Raw genomic sequence first — 6000 nt, forward strand, 5'->3', positions numbered from 1 at the left:
AAAGAAAAGAAAAAAAGAACGTAATTTGCCTGAAAATTCGTAGTAACTCTACCTGAGGTCAAGATGTGGGAGGAAAGTGTTAGAATGAAAATTATATCAAGATAATAAGATTATGAGTAATTTCTTTTTTTTTTCTTTTTTTTTTTTTGTCTTTTTAGCTATTTCTTGGGCCGCTCCCGCGGCATATGGAGGTTCCCAGGCTAGGGGTCCAATCGGAGCTGTAGCCACTGGCCTACGCCAGAGCCACAAGCAACGCGGGATCCGAACTGCGTCTGTGACCCACACCACAGCTCACGGCAACGCCGGATCCCTAACCCACTGAGCAAGGGCAGGGACCGAACCCGCGACGTCATGGTTCCTAGTCAGATTCGTTAACCACTGCTCCACGACGGGAACTCCTAATTTCTTTTTTAAAAGTTTATAAAATGATGTCAAAATTTTCAGAAAGAGCACTCAAGTTTTTTAATTATAGGGGCACATGAATTTCTCATTGAAAACATGTTCTCTAAAGAATATATGGGAAAATAATGGCTTTTCTTCAGAACATAATAACTTTTCCTATACTTGTATTTGCTGGATTTTCAATATTTGAAAAGTATCTAAAGAACAATAGCAACAGTAAGGATCTCCAAGTATCCTGTTTTTATTGTACTGCTCTTATAAATATGCACATCTGGGGAGTTGTAGTAATGGCTGATCAACTAATTCAACATAACTGAATAATCACTTTTTCATATTTTAGTCTTCATTCAGATTTGAATTTAGTTTATATCTTGTATATAAATTCCAGAGAAAGGACAAAATAAAAGAGAAGGAAATAACACTGAGGGCTAAGTGGATTTGCTTTGTGTGTAATAAAACGTTTTCTCTATTTATAAAATTGTCTGAAAAGATGGATAATGGCAGTAATGCATTCTGCTTGCTTACTTCAAATCAAAATTTAAAGTTGTCTCTATTTCTTTTGCTTCTGAGTATCATCATGCATCCCTTTAACCTTACTTCAACAATTAGGTAAACTCTTGCATTCAGTTGGAAACTTAGGCTAAAGCAGATACTATTTTTAAAAAATTAAGGTGCCTAATTAATTGCATTCTGAAATCACAGAACAAAGATGCTGTAGACTGGGCTGTGAATGCTAGCTTGTTTTTTTATTTTGGAGGGGAAGTCATGAGTTCTTGTTTTGTTTCTTTTTGTTGCTTAGAAATTTACGGTGTGTGCGTGTAGTGTGTGATGTCTGCCTTGGTAAGGTTCAGATGGGGAAATAACGAGGAAAAGAAGTTACAGGAAGTTTTCTATCAACTCGTATTTGGCAATCCAGAAGAGTTTTGCAAATAGGTCACTTGTTAAAAGTTTATACAGTAAATCTGGGAAGGCGCATCCTGGGGAGAAGTGACGAGAAGGAAGGTTTTATAGTTCCATCTGGGTGGGCAGAAGCCTCGGCAGAACCCAAAGCTAATGTACATCATTGCTCTTTTAAAAAATCCTTTAGCTCCTCAGCAAGCATTCAGTTACTCCTCCCCCTAAGTAAACACATCTAATCATTGTTTTCCTTCGCAGGAATTAAAAGAAGACAAAACTCGGTTACACAATTACACAGGTTATTCATTTCTCCTGCACCTGTTACAGATAAGTGAATGCTAAAAAATTCTGGACTTTCGGGAGAGGAGTGATATAAATAAATTATTTAAGGAATTAACAGTATTTAAAAAAATTTAACAGTACTTTTAATGTTTTTACTTAAGAATGCCATCTTTTCCATTTTAAAAGTTTTTCAAAAGACACCCCCAAATCTGTGGCATGACTGGCAACAAGGTACCCTAGGATGTACATGTTTAAGATTTTTTTTTGAAGCTTTTTTAATTTTTACGGACATAGGCAACTAAATAGATGATCCTTGGGAAAATATAAAATATTTCTCCAGTAAAATCTAAAAATTAATCCTACCTCCAAGAATCTTGCAAGCTTTATTTCCCAGGTATTTCTAGAAAAATTCAGGCTTCATTGTATATCTGGACTCTTTAGCTTCATAATTCAAGGTCAATGCTTTTCTGGGTAAGCTTGTTCCTTTCCTCCTCCCAAGCTCCCATAGCCAGGGCTGTCTCGTAAACCTCCACACGGCATCAGGGCTCAGGGCTTAAAAATCAGCAGGCTTCATCTGCTTCTTTTAGGATTCTTGAACTACACTGAAATAAATTACCAATGACTGAGATGGCTTGGATTTTTCTCGGATTTAAACTACTTGTAAGATTAAATACTTCCTTGACCAGTCACAGGAGAATTTCTTGACATTTTTTTCCCCTGGTTTGGATTTTAGTAATTACACAATCGCAATCTCTGTTATGACAAGAGAATTTTTAAATGAAACTTGAACATTTCATGTTATAAGAGTCTGAATCTTTTTGTTTGTTTTGTTTTATTTTTTTTTTTTAGGGTCGCACCTGCAGCATTTGGAAGTTCCCAGGCTAGGGGTCAAATCGGAGCTACAGCTGCCAGCTTTCACCACAGCCCACAAGCAATGCTGGATCCTTAACCCACTGAGCAAGGCCAGGGATGGGACCCGCGTCCTCATGGATGCTAGTCAGATTTGTTACTGCTGAACCACAATGGGAACTCAGACGCATGTGTTAATTAGATGTGCATTGTTTAATTTCCACATATGTTAGGATATTCCTGTCATCCTTCTGTTATTGATTTCTGGCTTAATTCCATTGTGGTCTGAGAACAAATATGGTGTAATTTTTATTCTTTTAAAATTTTAAGGTATCCCCTGAGGCCCAGAGGGTGCACTCTTTTAGTAAATGTTACACAGGCGCTTGAGAAGAAAGCATATGTGTGTGTGTATCTGCCATCGTTGGTTACGCGGTCTGTAGATGCCAATCGTAGGTGGTGGTGTTGAGTTCAACTATATCCGTACTAATTTTCTGCCTGCTGGATCTGTCCAAAAATCCTCCTCTAAAAGACTTCACATATAAGAATTCAGATAGCCTTGGAGTTCCGCTGTGGGTTAAGGATCTGGGCGTTGTCACTGCAGTGGCTCAGGTTGCTGCCGTGGCGCAGGTTTGATCCCTGACCTGGGAATGTCCACAAGCCATGAGTGTGGGGAAAAAAAAAAAAGAATTCAGTAGTCTTGCATTTGAGTCATGTGTACTGAAGATAGCTAATGGGACATTCTAGTCAACAGTAGGTCTCACAGGATGGACACTGTGAGCTTCTGTGGAGCTCCAGAATTGGCAGATGTACTCTCTCTCCTCAGAAAGTACTGGACGATGACTGGCTTTCCAAGGCAGGGGCAGAGCAGAGCACCCCTGAAGAACAGAGCACAGCAGGATCTCCTGGGAGCCGCTCCCCCCGAGGAAGGAGAGAAGCTGCGCAGAGCATTCCCAGGTATTTACACCTCAAATTTATCCATCGGATAAATTACTCCCCTGGGGAAGAGCTAATAAAGAGGTGAAGGACCTCAGGGTTTCCACTGATGGAGTTCCCTCCACATAGAAGAAATATCAAAAGTGATGGGGGAATGCCCCGCCCCCCCAAGAGTACATGAAATCTTAAAATACGAACAACCAACCCAAAAACCCCTAAACCAAATTCACAAACATGTAAGATACTAGCCCTCTTGGAAACATTTTCCTAGAATTTGAGGACCCAGAGATTTGCCAGATATGGATGGATGGCTGAGTTACTGCACAGGATGACGCTCATGTTACAAGTAATTTCTCCTGCAGAATATTTCATACGGGATTTTACTCGACGTCAGACAATGATAAACTAGGTTGATGGTAGCAAAGAAATGATGAAAGAGGGAGGAGGGGGAAGGAACAAAGGGCAGGAAGTAAGAAGGTGGGGACAAAGAAGAGAAGGGGGGAGAGAAAAGAAAGGAAGAGGGCATCGCTGTTAACAAAGAGCTGTGAAGAGTCCCAGACTTTTTCTGTGTGGAGTTGAGACTGTGTCAATTCCAGAATCTGGACCTGGAAGGCAAGAGATATTTATCTCTGTAGGGCTTCTTTATATTTTATTTCTCTGAGTAAGATTATTTTTGTCTGGGGAAGAGAATTTGGGGTGGGAGAATATAGATTTCTAACTAATATTAAGGGGGACCGTGAAGCAGTGCCCAAAGCTCAATGCTGCGGTAATCACTGCAAACTCACTAGAGCGAAGCATCCATGCAAGGCTTTCCCAGTGTGGTCAACCTGTGAAGCTCAGGGTCATTCATCCTGCACCAGACCAGAGGGCAGAACCGGGCAGGTGGGTGTTTTTTAGGTCCATATGAGCAGCAGGATCTTTACCTAGGACCCTCTCGACTCAAAACAAGAGTCAGACTTCATTTCATTTCCAAAAATGAAAACCAAGGTCACGCACTTGGGAGCTAGATCATTGTAAAAGGGAGTGCCTGTTTCAGCTGGCCATTCCCAGGTGTTGTTTTACCAAGTAGATATTTGAAAGTGGCGCCAGCTTCCCTTGGCAAAATCATGTGTGGATAGCATTGAATCATCTTTGAGGCAGTGGTTGAATTGCAGCTGTTGACATTTTCACTAAGTGCATTGGTAGAAGCAATTGCTGGGAAGTTAGTCATGCTCCAATCTGTGGGCTGTGGAAAATGAAGAGAAGGAAGAGGAGAGTAAAGCAGATGTAAACTCACTGCTGTCACATTGCTGTTGCAATGACTTGATTGATAATCAATAAAAGACGTGCAAGAAGCTTGGATGGTCAATAACCCTGTGGGCAGGTAAGATTTGTGACTTCTTTTTCATGTTGGTGGCTCCTGATGGCCTGAGCAGCTCTCCTGTCAATTCTAGGGACATGGATAGTTATATCTGTGTATCAGTTTGGATTGCTTTTAAATACCAGTAATAAAAAAAAAAATGGACTACTAATAAGTAAGCAAATAGGAATTTATGTTTCTCATTGAGCAAAAAAAGTTGAAAGGTAGGTAGGTCCAAGTCTGGTGCAATGCTCCTTGATGTCAGAGAACCTCAGGCTTCTCCTTCCTTACTACTCTTCATACCTCGTCTATCAACTCTTGCCTCAATGGCACAAGATAGCTGCTTCAGCTCCAGGTGTCCTACTCGAGCTCAAAGCAGGAAAAATTTGAGAAGAGGAAAGGAGCTTTAAATGTTGGTTTAGCTAGAGAAACCTGGGACATGATTTTGGTCCTGAAGCAATAAAAATTAATTAATTTTTTTGTTTGTTTTTTGTCCTCTTAGGGCCACACCTGAGGCATATGGAGGTTCCCAGGCTATGGGTCTAATCGGAGCTACCGCTGCTGGCCTACACCAGAACCACAGCAACACCAGATCCAAGCTGTGTCTTTGACCTCACCACAGCTCATGGCAACCCACTGAGCAAGGCCAGGGATCAAACACACACCTCATGGTTCCTAGTTGGATTTGTTTCTGCTGTGCCATGATGGGAACTCCCAAGAAAAATTAATTTTAAACCCAGAAACATTTTGGTCTTCTCTAAACTTATCCAGGCCAGAGATTCTTGGCAGCCTTAACATCTTCCCCCCTGATAACCTGGTTCCAGAATTTTTTTTTACCAAAACAGAGCTGTAAGCCATCATAAAGCAGGACTTTTTTTTCGTTTTTTGTTTTTCTATGGCTGCTTAAAATATTTGTAGCATTTAAAAGTCCTGCTTTGGGAGTTCCCGTTGTGGCTCATGTATCCATGAGGATGTGGGTTTGATCTCTGGCCTCCCTCGGTGGGTTAAGGATGTTGCCATGAGCTGTGGTGTAGGTTGCAGACGTGGCTTGGATTCCCTGTTGCTGTGGCTGTGGTATAGGCTGACAGATGTAGCTCCGATTCTACCCCTAGCTTGGGAACTTCCATATACCGTGGGTGAGGCCCAAAAAAGAATAAAAAAGGGGAAAAAAATGTAAGAGAAAGTTGGTGGAGTAATTTATCCTGGAATTAGAAGCAATCTGCCTACTAGCCTGTTTTGTCATCACTTCCCAACCAGGATTTCAGAGCACTGGCTCCTTGAGCAAAGGAATGAGTCAC

The sequence above is a fragment of the Phacochoerus africanus genome, chromosome 13, assembly GCF_016906955.1.
Source record: "Phacochoerus africanus isolate WHEZ1 chromosome 13, ROS_Pafr_v1, whole genome shotgun sequence".
NCBI classification, from domain to species: Eukaryota; Metazoa; Chordata; class Mammalia; order Artiodactyla; family Suidae; genus Phacochoerus; species Phacochoerus africanus.